The following is a 21,906-nucleotide window of genomic DNA, read 5'->3' as shown; positions in this document are numbered from 1 at the left end:
GCTTTTCACTTTTTGCTGTTGTACTGCACAAACTTCTTATCAGTTATTTTAAAAGTCCTCAAAACCACATTTAGTAACAAAAACAATCTGCTATCAGCAGATCCAAATAACAATACCTAATAATCATAAAGCATTATTTAACATACTATCAAATGTAGATATTTATAAACCTTTTCATCTAGAGTCCATAGTTATAGCTTTGTTTACTCTTTTTGTGGATTCCTGAGTGTGTAAACACTTTCTGAGTGCAAAACCTCAGGGAGAGAGACAGAGAGAAGTTGCTTTAAACAAAATTAATATAGCTTGCGGCCTTGATGCTTCTTTAAAAATGTAGGTTCTGTAGAAAAATTTCACCTTCAAAACACCTTGAAAAAAAACACCTTGATTGTGATGACAATAGTGTAAGAAAAATGGACTGTCCCTTAAAATGCAAATGGGATTCAACATGACTGATTCTACTACTATTTACTACTATTTGTCCTTACCACAGGAGCAAGATGTTGACATCTACAGCTTCCACATCAATTCCACAGTAACCAGTCGCTACGCCATCACAGTCATCACAAGCCGTGTGGCAAACCGGCTCAACAGCTCCAAAGAGATTCACTTCCAGGTCAAGATACCCAAGAATGCTTTCATCAGTAAATTCAAACTGTACGTCTATGTAATTGATCTTAAACATGGTGGGCTCATGAATAGTTGATTATCTTTGACTGGTTAGTTTATGGAGTGGCTCACACAAAATCAACAAATCAAAAGCAATCACTGTGAGAGATAAACCATGGAGTGTTTAAGCATCTAACTGTACATGTTTGAGGCTGCATTGGATGATTTTTCAGTGCTGAAAACTGTTTAACAGATTGTTGACAAAGATAGATTTATGAGACAACACAGTCTCTGTCTTTGTATGTGACACAAGCAAAAAAAATTAATTCAACCTCCGTATAAATACATTAGGTTGTCATACTATTTAGACAGCTAGCTAATTATGCTACCTAGTTACTTCCTTGGAGCTTGACTGAGGCTGACGTTACCTATACTGTCTACTTGCTTTTGAATAGTAAGTTAAAACCATGGAGCATTTAGTCATCTAATTATATATGTTGTTCTTAAACAAACTGATTTTAACAGATTGAATACATAAATGTCAAATGATATTTCAATGGTGAACAAGCTAGATTTGCTAGCTAGGTAGTTACTTAGAGTAAAAGTCTAGGATTTTTGGAATTTGTTGTTTCATGACCTTGTTTTGCTTAAGCGGGATTTGAATGAGATGACAGTAGTGACAGTAGTGTTTGAGAGTCACGGTATGTCAGTTCTATCTATTGACCTTTTCTTATTCGCCTATGCCAAGGTAAATACAGTTTTCCACTCTACAGTACCTTTAAAGGATATAAAGGTAAAGGTTTTCATGTGAGGATACTTTTGTCTTACATTGAACTCCACTGCAAACATATTATTCAGAAAACCCATGTAACATCTTGCTTGATATATACTTTTTTCATGAGGTAACAATGATCTCCTATGACAGGCCTTTATAATAGATATTACCAAAGCAAAATATATATGGGTCTTTCAGTGTTGCCTTTTATTTGTTTGTTTGTCTTAGTAATGGAATCCTCACAATGCAGAGCTTCATTTCCAATGTAGAATTCAAATTCTAAAAGTGAGAATCCAGTTTCATACAATCAAGGGATAGTAGTGATCAATTCCAAATACAGAGTGCAGAACTGAGAGAGAGAGTAAAAATTCTGATGTGTCATGTCTCATCCCCAGGACCACAGAAGGAAAGACATATGATGGGGTTGTGAAGCAGAAAGAAGAGGCTCAGCAGCAATACAGTCAGGCTGTGTCTCGTGGAGAAAGTGCCGGAATGGTCAGGTACCACAAAAAAAATATGACTAATAAATAAATAAAATAATAGTGCAAAAATACAGCCACAAGCAGTGATCCCCTGTATTCAATCACAATTTTGCAAATAAGGCAAAATAAGGCACCATTCTGGAGAAAGTGTCGGAATGGTCAGGTACTGTAAAAACAGATTTTACTAAAGTGGCTTGATTACTGACAGTTCTATTTCAGGGAAGGTAACCGAGGAAATGAGCTCAAAATGAATCCATTGAAATCCATGTCAATTTGCCAATATATAATAATCCAACTCATGCTACTCAATAAAATAGTAATCATTAGCTTTAAGTAACTAATTGGGGTTAGTTAGTTAATTAGGGTATACTACCATCAGTGCTAATGCTTTGACCATATGTATGTCCTTATGTGTTCTAGTTCAGTAGGAAGGACTCTGGAGGATTTTAAAACCTCAGTGACAGTGGCTGCATTCAGTAAGGTGACCTTTGAACTCACCTATGAGGAGCTGCTAAAGAGGCGCCTTGGCAAGTATCAGTTACTCATCAATGCCCAACCTATGCAGCCCGTGGCTGACTACAAGGTAAAGATACAAGCCTTGAACAGCATTAATTGGGTGATGAGACAATAAAATATACATGGACCTAAATTATCATTATGATATATAGGAAATTATATGACTTGGTCTTCTGGAGCATCAGAACTTTTTTGATTGTCTTTCACATAGATTGACGTGTACATTCAAGAGAGTCCAGGCATTTCCTTTCTGAAGGTGGAAGGAGAATTGGCTACTCATGAACTGGGCAGTGCTCAAACTACTACTATATTTGACAAAGAGGTGAGAATTTTAGGTTATCTGTATGCCTTTACATTTCCTTCTAATTAGCATTAATTAAAGAAGAGTATAGTCAAGCATGACAATACATACAAAAAATACTACCAAAGACTGAACACACTTCACTTCCACTTAAAATAATTTAATTACATTAATGAGGATGCTTTGTATGTTAAAGATAAACTTGTAATTAGTTGAAGATTGTGATTAGGGATGAAATTCAAAAACATTTAAACCTGTTCATTGTAACCACTGTATTCTTTTGTAATAGCATATGATGGTGAACTTCTACCCTACCCGTGAGCAGCAGACCATGTGTAAGAGATGTAGTGAAAATGGACTGAGTGGAGACCTGCTCATAATATATGATGTAATAAGACCCAAACCCAGTGGAGAACTTCAGGTACTGAATTTTACTATAAAGTACTGTTAAATGTCCACAGGTCAAAACACATATAAAAGAAGAAAGCAAGCAGGAGCATAATCCGTCATTACTTACCGTACTGTAACAATAAGGCTGGCAAAACTCAAATAAGGGACCCATACACTAAGAAAGAACAAAAACAAGAACTAAACCTAGAGCATAAAGAAGGTTTGCTGGCTAGAAACAATGGGGAACCGGAGAATATATTTAAGTGAGGAGGGGAAAAGGAACAGTTATATGTCTGTCATAGGCTCAGTCATGGGAGGGAGACAGAAAAAGTGAGAGACAAGACAATTAGGTGTAGGCGAGGAGGAGAACAAAACCAAACGCACAAGCCTGAGATGAAAGACAGGATTAGACAACATGGAGGGGAGCGAGACTGGGGAAACCATGACATGTGTATTAACAAAAGATGTCATAAAATTAAAGAAGAGTATATCCGTTTTTGTTCAAATTCATTTTTTCTTTCTGCTCTTCGTTATTTACAGGCATCAAATGGCTATTTTGTGCACTACTTTGCACCCACTGATATACAACGCATTCCAAAGAATGTTGTCTTTGTAATTGACAAAAGTGGCTCCATGCGTGGCCAAAAAATTATACAGGTAAACTGCAGCAAACCATATGAATGTGGCGTTCCATACCTTTGTGATTGCTTATTTTGTGAGCTGTTTTCGTACTTTTCATACAAATTTTTATGCTTTTTATATGTTTGCTTGTGAATCTTCAAATTTGATATTTTCTTTTTGCTGGTCATTTATAGAACTGGAATAACCCTTACTATGATTATTAACATGTTATTACTTTTGGTTTAAACATTAAAACATAGGATCAGTCCATAAATCTGTATTTCAAATTTGAAATCTGTTAACTGTATCCATAGCAGAACCAGATTTAATGAAACAAAACAAAACATTTTCTCAGACCCGTTTGGCGATGCTGAAGATTTTGGGAGATCTTACTGGGGATGATTATTTTGGCTTAATCACCTTCGACAGTCAAGTACAAGACTGGAAACCTGAACTCCTCCAAGCCACAGAGAGGAACCTAGATGAAGCAAAGACTTTTGTGAATATGATTAAAGCTCGAGGAGGTAAGATGTACCAGAACTGTGGCCTGGATTAAGATAGTTAATGAAACATTAGGATTAGTTTTAGACATTTAAGAGATTTATTACTTTACAATTACAACACCAAACGCTGGAGGACCAAAAGACCGGCACGGGCCAGCGCGAGCAGGACAGCAGGGGAAGGACAGGGACCAGGACGACGACAGACTCAGGGACGCACACGCTAACTGGGACAGGCACAGACACAAAGAGGGACAAAGTGATGGGTATATTCAGTGTAACAGGGACAGGCACATGAACAGCACCACACAGAGGGTTGCAAAACAGTCCGGGAAAGGGAGACGGAACCCCAACCAGTCCCCCAGTTGTCGGCTGAGTCAGAGACCGACCAGCCTGGGGGGTTTGAGTAGCGGTGGTTGTTCTGGCTTAGGCACATGCGTGTTGGGAAGCACACCAGCTGTTTTGCCCGTTTCTGGGACATGAACTGGTGCCACTGCCTTTTTTCCTCTACGAGGCTTAGGCCTAAGCGCATGAGCTCTGGGGCTGTTCGCCTTAGGGGGAGAAGTGTCTTCCTCTGACGACGACGCCTCCTTGCCAGTCACCCGGGGCCGCTTGCTTACTCCAGAGCGGCATGCTCTGGGCGGAGCCTTAGGTGGAGCCTTGGGTGCTGGAGGCTCGTCACTCTCGGAGTCTGCGATGTCGCTATAAGAGGTAGGGTCCCTATGGAGGACCTTCTCCACCTCCATAGATGGGTCCTCCTCACGATCTGACTCAAAGTCCGACCGCAGACTAATGTCATTATACTCCCCTTTCCTTTCAGAATCCATGTAGAACTCGTGGTAGTCCATGGTGGGGTCATAGAACCCTGCGGAGTCCGACTCCAAGTACTGGACCCCATTGTACCAGTCCTGGTAGTCCGACCCGGGTCCGTATGACTCCGTCGAGTCCGACCCTGGACCAAACTCAGGACCACCCAAAATCCTCCTGCAGCACTCTCCCCTGTGGTGGGGGTGTGCAGGGTGCCCGAGAGAATGGAGGGTTTCCTGCGAGGGCTGTGGGACGGCGTTTGCATCCCTTCTTCTCCTTCCTTTTCTTTCCTTTCGTCCCAGGCATCCTTCAGTGTTTCTGTAACGTAGGAGGTTCCAGCAGGATGCGGGGACGAGTTGCAGACACAAGAACATATATTGATTATCACACATAACATACATCACTAATTAGCTCGCAGGCTAATGGGTCAAACATCGACAACATCCACGATAAGACAAGAGACTTTTATACACGTACGATCAGGATCAGGTGAGAAACACGAGGGAGTGTGACCATGCAGACAAACACACACACACACACACACACACACACACACGGAGACGTTTTGTGGGGAGGGGCCGTACCATGACACCTACATGTTTGATTGAGTGTTGAATTGCTTTCACTTGATACACCTGTCTACTCACCATGCATGTTTACCAGTACATATTTTCACTAAAATTCAATCCATTCCAGTTCCAACCATACTAACCATACCAACCACTGCAAAAATAAAACATATGCCTGCCACTGAAACTCCTTAATTACAAATGATGCCATCAGCATAGTAGGAGCACTATACATGTCTATATGTACTCTTGACATGAGTCTCCCCGTTTGTTGCTTATTAATCAGTTAATGGCTTATCCCTCTTAGGCACAGATATAGATTCTGCAGTGCTGGCAGGGGTGGAGGTCATTAACAGCCACCCACGTCAAGGCTCTGCCTCCATCCTGATCCTACTGACTGATGGAGACCCTACTGCAGGTACAAAATCAGCCACACATATTAATGCACTCACACAAGTACACCATAACCATGAACACAAAATCACTAATACACATACAATCATAGTCTTCAAGTCTGTAGACCTGCCCCGTACTGTATCTTTGTAAACTGTATTTTTGACTTCCTAAATGTCAACCGCTATATCAGTAATTTTACAAGCAGCCCTGCTCCAAAGGCAATGTTTCTGGGCTCCAAATAAAGCACTAGCTGAACAGTACATCTCACAACAGATAAATGAAAAATTTATTCACTCAAACATTTAGTGTATTTTTAATATTTCTAAAAACTCTCCCACAGGTGAAACTAACCCAGAGAGTATTCAGGCCAGTGTGAAAAGTGCCATTCAGGGGAAATTTCCCCTGTACTGTCTGGGGTTTGGATTTGATGTTAGCTTTAATTTCCTGGAGAAAATGGCACTGGAGAATAACGGAGTTGCTCGCAGGATCTATGAGGACTCTGATGCTGACCTTCAGCTGCAGGTAGGAGTATTTTCATTATTTTGGTGCAGTATATTCAAAGTTGCACTATCAGTGCATGATTTCTAAAATAAGTCTTATAAGACTGTCACTTAACAGAGATACGCACATCTTGAAACATGAGAATTTTATTGGGCAAACATTAAAAATGTAGTACAATGACAAAGAATCAAATGGGGCAAACAGTGAAAAGTGAGCTAGGCAACATAAAGTTGGGAAGAACACAAAGATCCACAAAGAATATGACAACATGGCTAAAAACACGCTGCTACTAGCCTGAGAGAGTTTGCAACTGGTGAAAGGCAGTGAGAAGTATAAATGAGGGTGGGAGAATGAGTCTGGGAATGAGGTTCAGGTGAAGGTTATGAGGATTGCGAACTCAGGCATGGCCAGTGATTAGTAGACGAGCAAAGCAAAGCACTTTAGAGGGATACGGACAGCACAAATTAATTGTATATGATTTTTAATGATTATTTATTTTACAGTAAGCATAACAAGAATAAGAAAAGGATCTAGAGACCAATAACCTGACTGAGAAAAAATACTTCTTTTAGTTAATTTTGCAAGATTCTTTTGAGGATAGTCTGGTGGTTTTCATGGTACTGTTTATGAAGCTATATTGGTCCTATGTTGGAGTTAAACTATTGTAATTACTTTGTACTTGGTGGGAACGCAAGAAGCAGGCATCACACCAGAAAAACAGGGCCAGTGGCAGCAACTTTTACAGTAACCAGATCATGAGCCAGGGCCTGAGCCATGTTGGGAGCCTTGATCAGGACAAAGACAGAAAGCCTGCTTTAATCAGACATATGCAAATATCTTGGGCCACTGGGCACTCCTTAAAATAGCACTGGCACTGAAAAGGAAAAGAAACAGGAGCTGGAGCTTAAAAGGTGAAGTGGCAGGATACAGGACAGGTGAAGGAACTGGACCCCTCCTCCTGGAGCAGTGGCAGGATACAGGACAGGTGAAGGAACTGGACCCCTCCTCCTGGAGCAGTGGCAGGATACAGGACAGGTGAAGGAACTGGACCCCTCCTCCTGGAGCAGTGGCAGGATACAGGACAGGTGAAGGAACTGGACCCCTCCTCCTGGAGCAGTGGCAGGATACAGGACAGGTGAAGGAACTGGACCCCTCCTCCTGGAGCAGTGGCAGGATACAGGACAGGTGAAGGAACTGGACCCCTCCTCCTGGAGCAGTGGCAGGATACAGGACAGGTGAAGGAACTGGACCCCTCCTCCTGGAGCAGTGGCAGGATACAGGACAGGTGAAGGAACTGGACCCCTCCTCCTGGAGCAGTGGCAGGATACAGGACAGGTGAAGGAACTGGACCCCTCCTCCTGGAGCAGTGGCAGGATACAGGACAGGTGAAGGAACTGGACCCCTCCTCCTGGAGCAGTGGCAGGATACAGGACAGGTGAAGGAACTGGACCCCTCCTCCTGGAGCAGTGGCAGGATACAGGACAGGTGAAGGAACTGGACCCCTCCTCCTGGAGCAGTGGCAGGATACAGGACAGGTGAAGGAACTGGACCCCTCCTCCTGGAGCAGTGGCAGGATACAGGACAGGTGAAGGAACTGGACCCCTCCTCCTGGAGCAGTGGCAGGATACAGGACAGGTGAAGGAACTGGACCCCTCCTCCTGGAGCAGTGGCAGGATACAGGACAGGTGAAGGAACTGGACCCCTCCTCCTGGAGCAGTGGCAGGATACAGGACAGGTGAAGGAACTGGACCCCTCCTCCTGGAGCAGTGGCAGGATACAGGACAGGTGAAGGAACTGGACCCCTCCTCCTGGAGCAGTGGCAGGAACAGAAACCATGTCTGCAGAAGAAGAAGAGAGGCCGGGACTAGAACTGGGATCAGAAATGGAAATGTGAGAACAGGAACAGGTCAAATCCAACAAGGGAATCCCTGCAGAGGATCTCTTCAGTCTATGACGAGAACTTGTTCTCGCAGCATGAAAGGAATTACTTCTCCTATTTAGGGTAATTCAAAAACCATTGTCATTATAGTAGTCCATGGACAATAATGTGGAAATTAATTAAATAAAACAAGATAACAATCACAAGAACAATAGATAAGTGCAGAAAACAAAAGACGGGTGAACAATGTAGGAGGGTAACCAAAAATAACTGACTAGGAATACAAGGCAATGCAATGGTCAAGAGGGAAAAACTCAGTACACGTGAAAACACTGAAAGGCAGGGGGATATAAAACATGAGACAGGGCAGAGACAAAATGCAACAGAAAATTTTTTTGTTAAAAAGACGTGGTGCTAGATTCACGGAAACCTCAGTGCCAGAAGAGGGAACCTTGACATGTTCTCTAGTAATTTCTGTAAACTTCACTTTTATGTTCTGCTTTTTGTACTATGTGAGGAAATGTGTGTAAAATACATTGAAAGTTCCTCAGCATCTGAGGAATCTGAGTATACATAAACATATACAGTATGTAGTATAGATGTGGATCTCCAAATATTTACAATACATGTTCATGTGTGTTGAATAGTAAATAAAGGTATTACATTGCTTAATTTGCTGTAAATAAATATAGTTTGTATATTTGGCAGGGTTTCTTTGAGGAGATTGCCACCCCATTGTTAACTGATGTCCAAATGAATTATGTTGGAGCAGAAAATGTCACCCAGGCCAGTTTTACGCAGTACTACAATGGCTCAGAGATTGTAGTGGCTGGTCAAATCACAGACAACAGCCTGGAGACTTTTCAAACGGAGGTCATCGCAATCTCAGTAAGATGATCCCAGCCAGTTACATGTTTTAACTGAACAACTGGACCACTGGAATTTTGGACCTTGAATTTGATTTTGGATTCTTCATGATGATCTCTCCTATATTTTCTCTCTTATTTATCTTACCTTTTGCAGAAACACAATAATGTGACCTACCAAGATTCTGTATCTATAATAGATTTCACTGATGTTTTGCCTGAAGATGAAAACTTTATCCAGAGACTCTGGGCCTACCTTACAGTGAAACAGCTGCTGGACAGACAGTGAGTGGACCAGATATGCTAAGTGGAGTATACTATATTATGTGCATGAATGTATGTGTAAATAGGAATTTGCGCATAATTGGAGCAACAAGGTAACATTTACCTGACACATTTTATCCAAAGCAACTTACAATTATGACTGAATACAATTTGAGCAATTGAGGGTTAAGGGCCTTGATCAGAGGCCCAACAGTGGCAACCCACAACCTCCCAATTGCAAAGCAAGTACCTTAACCACTGAGCTACCACTGCCCTGTGCACTCTTTTAATACAAGAAAATAACATGTGTGTGCCACTTATCATTTTCTCACATCAATGTTGTAATCATTTAAGACTTGGAACATGTTACATATCCAGGAAATAAAAAATCTCTGCTTGTGTAAGAACAAGAAGCAAACCATAACTCCTTTTCAGTTGGAAATTTCAAATAAAAAATGTCAGAATGTTAACATTTTCTAGTTATGGCATTTTTGAGAATTAAGCTGAATTTTTCAGATAAATTTGTAAGATTTATTTTCCTGGGATTTAGGTTAACTCTTAGTGATCATGAAAAGGAGATGGTGAGGAAAAAAGCCCTGTATCTTTCTCTCAAGTACAAGTTTGTGACACCACTCACCTCTATGGTGGTCACCAAACCGCAAGAAGAGCAGACACAGGTCGCCCACAAGCCGAGCGAGGAGGAGAGTAAGCATGGTGAGAGTCCCTGTTTTTAAAGTGCAAATATGGACAGTTGAAATTGACTGTCAAAAGAGTGAATTCTTCCCCAGAAAAATGAAAATTGGGTATATAAGGACAGTCATCTTTTTTTTCATGCAAAATAATGAAGACTTAAACATAAAGACTTTAAAAAGGAAAACTTGTTTGATTTGGGCTGATTGTTTGATTACTTGTTTGTTTTGTTGCTTTGTTTGTCTGTTTGTTAGGATAATTTTCCTCACCATTTTTTTATCTGAATGAAGCTTTTGAACAGTGTAAACTTGAGGACTATGGGAGACAGGTATAGGTAACACAAACACCTTTTTATTTCTCAAAAAAGAAAGGAAATAAAACATAAAACTTACTTTCTATGTATACATACTTGTATCAAACTTAAAAACAAATTTAACTGAAATAGCTACAGTTTGAGCCAGCTGTTTGGTGACTCCGTTTCTCTTCCACCATAGTTCATTGAAATCTTTCCTCCAGTGCAGCTACTGGATCAGGGCAAGGTCAGAACAGAGGACAGAAGGGCATCCCAACAGACAGTATCAGAGGCTGAGGACTGTCCACTTGATGGGGTGGCATTGCTTTTCAATAACGCTGTACTTAGTCTCTTGCGCTGACAGCTTTTGATAACGTATACCACCAGTTGATCCTTCCCCTTGATCACCTGGGCCAAACAGCCCTGCAGACAGTTGTCATATAAGGAGGCATTTGGCACACACAAGCTCCAAAGACTCAAACAGAAGATTAACCCACTGGTGTAACCCTGATGGTGTGCAGAAAGCAGTTTTTCATGCGATACTGGAGTTAACGGGATTTGCCAGTATTGCTTTATTAAACACAGCATTGAGGACAAGCAAGCAGAACCCTTCATTGAGCAGCTCATCAATACATTAAGATAGGCATCGAATTTAGGGACCAAATTTAAACAGACACCGACTATAGACAACACAGAACCAAATGGTTCTGGGCTTAGGAATCAGCACTATGGAACTGCTCTTTGATTACACCCATGTTGAGCATAGCCTTGAACTCATCCCGAGCCACCTAAGATGTATGAGTGTCTGCGGGTGATCTTAATGTCCATGCAATGATTTCCGTGCAGCCAGGAAGTGATGAAAACACATCCACAAATTCTGTGTGCAACATCTGTTTTTTGAGATAGAGAAAGATGGCTGTTGCAACAGACCAAAATGGGATTTTAGGATCCTCTGGTCCTAATTAATCTTTCTCAGGAAACACTATCATCAGAGTAACAGGGACTGACTCTTTCCATGGTTTCAGGACATTGAGGTGGTGCATCACCTCTATTGGTTCAGTTTACTTTATGGTTGAGTAATTTAGAACTCAATGTCAGGAGCAACATGGGCACACTCTATCCCAGCGCAAGTTCACATAGCTTGTGTATGTGGGTTTGCTCTCAGGCTTGGGAAGTGCCATGGAAGAGTGCCTCCACAGCTCTGTGTGCTGAGATGTTGCAGTGTTGAGTGACAATCCAATTCAAAGACCAATTCAAAATCCAAATACAAAGACCAATACAAAGTGATTCTCTCATGGCCTGAAGAGATCCATGCTAATTCTTTCAACTGGGAGGGATGGGGCCACAACGGCACTTGTCGGATGACCGGAGATTAACGAGCTGACATATTTGGCATAACACACCATCTATGAACACTGCCTTGAATGTCCAACCAATAGAAGTGGGCCGTTAAGTGGTTTAATGGCTTATGCTGTCCTAAGTGCCCTGCCATGGGATTGTTATAAGATGCATGGAAAATATTTTCCCTGTGTCTCATAGGTGCCTGTGTAACTAGTTCTTCTGTCTGAATGTCCTGGGTCACTCAGTGTAGTTCCCAAAATGAGGTGGTGTGTGATGAAAGGACTAACTGCTATTTGGATACTGTCCTTTTCCCCCTGAAATCAATAGTAACAGCCAGTAGAAGGTGAGCGAAGGATTGTTCTCATACCACTGTATCCACAGACTCAGAGTCTCGTTCTGGAATAAAAAGCTATTGCATACAACAGTCTTGGAGGTGCTGCACGAAAGGGTATATAGCACCTCGGAAACATAGTGTTGCTCTGACATACTGCTGACCTTTTGAACGATGACTATGCTCAGTGCGTAATACTCCAGCTGCCCCATTATGGGCAGCTGCTGAGCTGAGAGCTTGGATTTCTGTTTCCTGCAGCCATCTAGCAGCAGCTGCCGCATGCTCAAAGAGCTCCACTATTGCATCAGGTTCATCCTGTAGAGTAATATTTGAGAAGAGTGTGGGTGACATAGCTGGGGCACTAGGGCAATGCAGCAGCCACTGCAGAACTTGGTGATCTGTGGCTTGCTTTTTGGCAAAGGTCTCAAAGCGTAGGAGCTGCTCTCTTTGCAGATGGAGGAGTGCATGATGTTGACAGTTTTGCAGACTAGCAAGGCTCTTGTTGATTTCACCCAGCAGAGAAAACCAGATCATAACATATGTGTTCCATTCCCAGGTTTCAGGGCCACTGTAATGGTTTCTGTGTCAGGTAGGGAGGACGACTACAGGAGTAGTATACAACACAAGCTCATTTTGATCCTCAACAAGGAAATAAAATTAAACATACAACCCCCCCACCCCCCAAAAAAAAGAGTTAGTACTTTGCTGTCTAGCTATACAGAGTGTACTTGATCTTTTTGCATAGGGCTTTGAGTGGTCATATGTAATGCTTCTTAAATGGGAGCTTCGAGTTGTTACATAAGGAGTTGTTACGTAACAGCAGATACGTAATGCCTCTGCATTAGGAGTGTGTGTGTGTGTGTGTGTGTGTGTGTGTGTGTGTGTGTGTGTGTGTGTGTGTGTGTGTGTGTGTGTGTGTAGTGGTTGAATTGGCTTTAGTAAAGTTTTCTTTGTAGTGTTGGCATAAAGCCCACCCTGAAGAAACACTCCTGTTTTGTTGGTTTATGTCATTGCTATATATGTATATTTGTATGTGTTTTTGTTACTGTATACAAAAGAAGAAGAAAAACCATAGCAATACATAATTGAAAACCCGGTAGAGAGTGTGCCTCAGGGTTATTTTGTATGTTGGTCCCTTTTGGGTCCCAGAGAATCGAGCTCATGAGAAGTGTCAGTAATAGAGCCATAACATGTAATTAGAACAATAAAACATGTTTTAAAGTTACCAAAAGTCAAAATATGTATTACATATGCCAAAGTAGAGTGAACAGTATCTTGTAAAACTAGATATGAGAGACTCACAAAGTGTATTTTTTTCTCCTCTGTAACAGAACATAAAACGGCACACAGGGTCGGGCACTATCCAGGTTTGTTTTGGTTTCTATGTTTTTGCAGGTGCACCCGATTTTAATTACCCACTAGTTCACCTCAGTTGCTTCTCCACCCTGCAGACAACACTCGGCTTTGCCCCCTCTGACACAATGAAAAAAAAAAAAAAAGGTTTTGGGATATCGGAAATTGTTTATTTACCATATTAATTCATAGAATATGTGCTCTGTCATACATATATAACCTTTAAAGCTGAGATGAACACAAGATCACCCAATGTCATAGCATTACCTTCATATTAAATTCATATTAAAATTTATGTTTTCAGTGGTGTGTGGAAGCAGGTTGCAGGAGGCAGTTTTTTGAATGCATTTTATTTGTTATTTGTTGAAAGAATAACATAAACAGAACAATTAAAAACAAAAATCAAAAGCCATGTCAGAGTGATTCTTATCTTATTAAACCAGGTATGAGAGGCTCATATGTATTTTTTCTTCTCTGTTACAGGGTTACATTCTCGCCTGAAGCATGTGATCAAGCCAATGAAGAGTATATCAGGTTCATTTTGGTTTGGTTTTTATGTTTTTGCTTTGTCTGTATGTTTGTTTACTTACTTGCTTAGTGTGGAATTTAAAATCTTAAGTTAGGTATGAGGGTCTCAGTATGTGTGATGTCTTCTCTGTTACAGATCCACCTGGTGTATCTTCCATTTTAGCTGAAAGTCCCAGAGAAATGTCAAACATCTTAATTTCACCTAAATGTAATTCTTTTCAATCATATGCTTTTATAACTGGTGTGAACAGAATGCTGATTTTTCTTATATTACCTTTGTTTTATTTATGCAATCTTGGAGGCTCCAGTCACCATAAGCGTACTTATTTTCCTTTACATGATGTTTGATGTTGTAGCGTTAATGACAGTATGCTAAGTGAGCTAAAAGCAGAATTTTGTTTCTATTAGTTCTGCTGTTTGTTCAGAAGTTATTGCTCCAAAGCAAAAATTGTACTGATTTACATTTATTTCTTCAGATTCAATTTCAAGATTATCTGCTCTTGCTGTTGAACGAAGTAAGTGTCTGTGATAATCGTGCTGTATCTCTCATATGCTGTTATGACTGAGCCTTTTACTTCCATTGCTATAGTTTATTTTCTATTTTTAAAAAACAACAACAACAAAAAACAGCCATGAAAGTAGACTGGGCTCTTGCGCAAACTCTTACAGCATCAGGCAGCCTACTGAAAGAAAAACAGGGTTTCAGCAGGCTATATTCAATGAGACGAAGGTGCTACTAATTTTAATTACCCACTGATTAATGCAGGTTCCCTCTCGGCTTTGCAGACAATGCTTAGCAATGCTCCTGCTGCCACAATAATACAACCATTTTGAAATGTTTTGTTGCTGATTGCAGAGACATTTTCTCAGAACATTTACTTTAGTTATAGCTGTCAGGATATAAACAGTTCAACCCAAGATTTAAAATAAATCAGAAAATTAATCTGTAATAAATTGTGTTTGAGATAATAATAATAATAATAATAATAATAATAAAACACCGCCACATCGGTGTTGTCTCTGTGAACTGATTTGAATTCTTTCTTTAAATACATATTCTTTATTATCCTGCGTTTCTGCAAGTGCTAAATCAGCTGTTTTGTTTTCTCTTGTTTAATTCACAGGTGACCTTCCCGTTCTTCTTACTGCAGGTAGATTTTACAATGCGTAAAGTTAACATAAAGTTTCAAATGTTCGTTACATTATCATATTTTTCCCTGGCTCCATTATTTTCCTTTCACTGTTACACATTACCGCACACGCAATATGCAAAATGACTTCACACCACACGTTATGCCTCAACAAAAAAAGGTGTGGTGTGAAATGAATGACTATTGCATGTTTGCGTGTGCGTGAACTGATAGGAAAAGGAAGCTGCAAGGGAAAAATAAAACGATGTGTTTATTAGATTTTGTGCTGCATGCTGGTTTTACCTTCAGATGTGACCTGGCCAAAACAAACACCAAACAACCTACTTTACAAAAACTGTTGAGTTTAGCTCAAGCAAAAAAGGCAGAGAAAGGGCCAACTTAAACACTTGTATCCCAACTATTCCAAAATCATTCCAAAATGTTTGATGTTGGAGCTGTAATGGCAGTATGCTAAGCAGGCTAAAAGCAGAATTTTGTTTCTGTTAGTGAAGATTGCAGGTGAGTAACTGCCAGAGGTGGGTAGAGCCAAATATTGTACTCAAGTAAAAGTACTGTTACTTTAAAATAGTAATTACTCAAGTAGAAGTAAAAGTAGTCATTTAAAGTATTACTTAAGTAAAAATAAGAAAGTATCTGTTAAAAGGCTACTCAAGTGAGTTACTTCATCGGAACACATTTAATAACACAAGGCAACAACATATGCATGTGTGTTTCACAAACTAAATTATGAGGTCTTCATAGTTCTTTCTATACTGATTTCAAATCTGTTTTAAAGATGTTTCTCAGGCATGGTTTTTAAGTGAATTTTACAAGTATATGTTAGTTATAAACAAAGCTGTTATTATACTTAAAATATGCACAATTGTGAACATCCCTCTTAAGTGTCCAGTAATAGTTTGCCAACATAAAGGGTACCACTTTCCTTGGTACCAGTTTTCTAGTATAAATAACAACATATGAGTATAATCGGGTGTAAACTATTCATCCTATCTAAGCAGACAGCTAAAAGCACGTTGGTGCTTTTGGTGTTTTTAAGGAACAAAAAAACTGTGATTATTTGGATTCAGCATGCAAAAATACTTTATAAACAGCTGTTTTTCTTTGCTCTGGTCATTGTCCTGCTTAGTTCATGTGCTAAGTTTAAGCTATATGAGGCATATAACAAGTCACAAGCATCACATTGGATTCGGTGATAACTTGTACAGTTTTTGGCAACATTCCCAGCTCTTGCCTGTGACGAAGGCAGCAGAGAGGAAGTGAGAGTTGAAGTTCCATCAACAGGTTCGTTATTCATTTTATCAAAAGCAGCGATGACGAGTCTAGTGGCTTTTCAGGAGCGGAGTAGCATCTCTCCAGCAGGCTTGTATGGTCTTGACCGCTAATGTGCAGCGCTGTCCCTCCGAACCTGTGGGTGTATAAATACGCGTAATGTTTAATGAGGTGCAGGTGTCTCCTGTCTGAAGACAGGTGATTGCGAGCGGGGAAGGTGGACAGTATGGTCCTGGTCTGGCAGGGACGTGTGTCCCCCTGTAGGGGACCAGTCAACCGTGACATTGCCCAAGGTCACTTACTGGACATTTTAGTTACTTTTCATTATATTTTCATTGCAATTAGCTGACCTATTAGTCAGACCAGTTGGCTAAATAGATATCCTATGTTGCATAGTTAACAACTGCACCTGTACGTGGTCCAAAGCAGTATCAGTATAGAAAATCAATAACCTTAATTTTATAACCTTGAACCCTTATAATCTAGAAAGTATGCCTCGGTATGGGGTATGCATTCCTGCACACAATGCCGCTCTTATTTTTCTGCTGCTTGTAGTTTATAGCTACATAGCTAGCTAGCCATTTTTTCTTAGAATGTCACTGATTTCAGACCACACTTGTGTGCATTTTGTGAGAGAAGCCAGTTTCACAAACAGATATGTGAGCCTTAAAGAAAAGAATATATTGCAAACTAACTTTCAAAAATGTAATAATTTGAGTCCCATGGTGGAAAATGTGCCTGTTCGTTGTTCCTTATGTTGGTCTACAGTCCAAGTTATCTAACTTACTAGAGCAAAATGGTGGCATTCAGTGATCATCTTTAGGGATTTCACTAACTCTCCCACACATGACAGGTTGTTGCAAAATATAAAATTTATTTTAAAATGTAATGGAAGGAACATTGATGAATATAATGGAGTGAAAGCAGAGTAAAACATTTTTGACATTGCATATGTACTCGAGTATAAAGTACCCTTTTTTAAAACAACTCTTAAAAGTACAATTTGTTCAAAAATTTAATTAAGTAAACATAATGGAGTAAATATAACACATTACTACCAACCTCTGGTAACTGCAGTGTACTGTAGTAAGAAATGTAGAGATATTCAAAATTGTTGTGAAGAAAAGTTTCCAGAGAACTATGATGCTTCAGGCAGATGTCCTTCCTCAGTTGTGTAAGCAAAGTGCTTCTGAATTAGTAGTAGCAGGAACAAGTTTGTATATGAAAAAGTAGATGTTTAAGTCATAACATTAATTCCATGGGGTTCAGAGTTATTTTAATGGCTGTGTTAATAAATTTACTTGTACCATATCAGTACATCAGTAAAACTGCATCACTTTTTAAGGATCCTCCATTTATCTCCTACTGAAGGGACAAAAACATCAGAGACATAGTTGTTAAGAGTAAGATAAATGATCATTCAAATAATGGCTGTGGTACTGTATGTTTATTGCCCAGCCACTAAAATATAGCTGCCACAATAGGATCAATTGTCATCAGACATTCCTCCTCATGCATCCCTGTGGGAGTTGTCTACTGCATTACTTGTAAGAGATGTAATCAGCTTTATATTGGAGAAACCAAGATAAGTTTTACTGATTGGATTGTTGAACACCTTCAGACCATCAGAATTAAAGATTTGTAGTTTCCAGTGGCAAGGCATCTTAATACTAATGGACACCAAATTAATGACTTGTCTGTTTGCATTGACTGTTGTTGCTATGGCAGCAATCAAATTAGTAAGCTGAAAGGAAAACACTACTTGCAACTTTACACTACTTTACATCTACACTACTTGCAGTTTTAGAACCTCATGGAATGAATGTTATGATTTAAACATCTACTTTTTCTTATACAAATTGATTCCTCCTACTACTAATTCAGAGGGACTTAGCTTGCACAGCTGATGAAGGACCTCTTCAAAATGTCTGGAAACGCTGTGTACTTCACTACAATTTTAAATATCTCTCTCTCTCTCTCTCTCTCTCTCTCTCTCTCTCTCTCTCTCTCTCAAACATGAAGTTAGCATGAACTCGGCCATCTCTGTCACTGGCATCCCTTGGTAGGCCAAATGGCATCATTCACACACACAAATGAGGCTTGGAACATGAGAACAGGGTTGGGCAGAGTGGAGGTATATCACTCAGTAACTGGTCTGGGCTGAAACAGACTCACAGAGACAGAGCTCAGCACTTATATATGAGAATTGCACAGCATGAAATCTAACAGCTGATCTTAAGTTTAATTATCTACAAAAAGATGCCAATTCTCCCTCTCTCCCCCAGCGGGTGGTGTGAGGTTCATAATTTCTGCCCAACCTAAGCCAATCTGTTATGACATGCCTGCAGACCATAAACTTCGCCTCCTGCAGGACTCCTCTTCAAGTGAGGCATTTTACAACATTTATTCTCACATTCACTTGTTTTATGTTTTTGTTCATTTGTGTTCAGCAGTATGGTGATTAGAATACTGATGTTCTTATTCCCTCTGGTTCTTTTCCTGCTCTGCAGATTTCTCCATGAATGGCGAGCTCTCATCCAATGGCTTCAACCTAATTTTTCTTCATTACAAAACAGACCACCTCATGCTTAGCACCAAAGAAATCCATTACTATGATGGCCAGAAGCATCAGATATTTACATGGGGGCAGCCCAAAAAGCATGAGACAGACAGGTAAAAAAGAAACTGTGTCTGAAGTGGATTTGCCCTGCATGCATGGTACTGTAATTACTTACTCATGGCCCTGGGACTGACAGTTTTGTTCTTTCAGTTTGTCTCTGAATCTGCTACAAAACAATCAAATGGATGTCACCATGGGAACTGTGTGTGTTGGTGTCCTGCGTCATGAGAAAGATGGAGACACATTTCTGTGGCCAGTTGTTAAACAACCACCAAGCAACATGCACACAAAAAGTGTTTTAGGTAAGAGGAATGAGGAAAAACATAATATCATTTATTAAGGTAGTGAAACTTACAATTTTTTTATTTAAAACTTATTTATAAGCTTTTAATTCATAATTAGAGTTACTGAAAGCAGCATCTTATGGAATCCATATTCAACTGAATTCATGGTGTTCAGTAGGCCAAAAGAAGTCTTGTACACTATTTGATAGATGTACCTAATAAGCAAATGTTGCCAAATTTGTTGAATTTCACATGAACTAAGAAATAATGACAAGTACAGCCATTTAATCTGCCTTTAGCCTTAACCTTTACAATTGATTGGTTTGTGCACATTCCTGTAAATTAGTCATTGTGTAGTCTTCCTGGTTGTACATAATGTGGTTGCAGTCCTGAAGAACACAGTGACTATTGCTGCAGTAATAAATGTCCATCTGTCTTTCTTTTTCAAGGAGTACTCCATCTTCATTACACAGAACAGGGATCAAAGATCAAACTCAAAGATCAGGAGACAAAGGCAACATGGTAAATTCAATAAATGCTGATATAATTAATTTATAGATCTAATAACTGGTGTTTTTAATCACATATTTATTATATTTGTAGGAGCACTGCCACAGACTATCAAAACTCTTCCACCCCTACTGTGCAATGTTGGCTTGTACCATTCCAGTTTGCCCTGCAGGGAGAGCTCTCTGACTTCAAAGTGTTGCAGCTGTAGCTTTATTTTCTAAAGATACTCTTTAAAGCTGATTTTGACAAAAATACTAATAATTATCTCTGCACATTTGCTATTTCATTTTATTTCAATATTTTGATCACCCCTTGTTTATCTACCAGAATTTGAATGATGTAATACGTATAGTATGCCTATTACACAAATGACAACCTGAATAAATGAAAAATATAGACTGGCTGTGGGACCCTGACTTCATAGTATATTGCATAGCAAACAATCTTGACTGGCTAATGTATTACATAAATATCAATACGAATTCCATACTACATTTTAAAAATATTGGATGTGTTTTTTAACCTGTTTGATTTTGTAATATTCAACAGTTTATGATTATTTTTCTCATCTGAGGAAGAACCGCTGATGGCTGTGATTTTAAACATATGAAAATTATGTTTTGAATAACATGTATGTTTCTAGTAGTTGATTCAGTCTTGAAATTGCTCTGGTTTTGTTGATTTGTCTGTATTTTTTGCTCCCCCTTTCACGGCACAAAAAATAATAAAACTACCTAAATGGTTTGTTCATTATCTCCAGTTAAAGCGCAGAACAAGCTTTCCTTTTGTAGCGGTGCCCTCATGCCATAGCCACAATGAAGTTTATCTCCTCGATATGTTCTCCCCATGTACCCTCTATATGCTAGCACGTTTTTAGATACCTAATCCCAAAACCCTTTGGTGTGACTCTCTTCTTAACCTTCATGCGGCTTCTAGGTTCTCACTTATGAAGTTTTTATCACTACAGTAGCCCACTTTTGCCAGAGATTTACCATTTGAGTAAACATAATTAGGCTTTTGTAAAATAAATGTGCACAGCAGAAACCAGGTACAATACAGGCAACTGGTGTGGGCAATATGTGAAGCTATAACTCTTATATAATTGTCATCTCTGGTTAATTAATGCTTAGAAATATATGGTATCAAAAGACTGTCTAGAAAGCTAAGATTTACACAAAATAGTTACTGAAAGACTCTTCCAAACTTCAATTCACCCTACTCACTTAACCAGCTCTGCTAGAGAAGCTCATTCAAATCTACATTCAGGTTTGAATAAACAAGTTGCTACATGCATATGACAGACTCCTCTGCAACCACAGCTGATCCAGGATACTGTTTCAGTGAAACACTGAGCGCAGGATAGGCAGCGTCCAATATATGACAAACAGGATGCAGCAGCAGAAGGGTTACTAAAGCCACTTTCATCTTAGAAATGGACAGAGGAGCAACTATTAGCAATAATGCATACTGCAACTAAGTATGTGTCACTACTGATAACAAAGGAGGTCTCACCAAAGTATGGGACATGACTGGTGCAAGAACAAATATGTCTTCGCAGTGTTATTGTGTGATAATGAAGAAGTCCCTAGAATAAGTATGCACAGACGTAGCTCTTCAGATTGGAGTAAATTAAGGCTTATTACCTTCAGTATTTGAGTTTAAAAGCCATTTGTGAGAGAATGTTAAATGGTAAAGATATATGGCATTGATGAGCAAAAATATCCTATTTTACTTGTTAATTTTTTGCGATATCACCCTATCAGGATAGATTTGTACATCTACAAATAATGATCCAGGAACTCTACATGATAGCATTGTTTTACTTTTAAAGCATAAAGCAGTGCTATAGTTGATGTCATACAGTAACAAATTCTTCAGGAGTATGAACACAATTCTTAACAGCATCGATTATAACCATTTGGTGCTTGGCCCTGTTAAGCCTGCTTGATGTTCCTTTCACTCATGAACAAACAGCATTTTGTTTGATTTTATTGCAGTTCTTTTTAGAGCAGTTGTTTAAAGGTTTTCAGGGATGAAGGGGTGTTGTCGTTCATCTATCTGAGC

At 39.6% G+C, this 21,906-nt stretch overlaps 1 pseudogene; it reads left to right on the top strand.

The window, feature by feature from the left end:
- Window positions 1–445: 445 nt before the first annotated feature.
- Window positions 446–20,050, top strand: LOC113583805 (annotated as a pseudogene).
- The last annotated feature ends 1,856 nt before the right edge of the window (window positions 20,051–21,906 follow it).

This window comes from Electrophorus electricus, chromosome 20 (genome assembly GCF_013358815.1).
Source record: "Electrophorus electricus isolate fEleEle1 chromosome 20, fEleEle1.pri, whole genome shotgun sequence".
In the NCBI taxonomy this organism is placed as follows: Eukaryota; Metazoa; Chordata; class Actinopteri; order Gymnotiformes; family Gymnotidae; genus Electrophorus; species Electrophorus electricus.
This window is presented reverse-complemented; position numbering and strand designations above follow the sequence as displayed.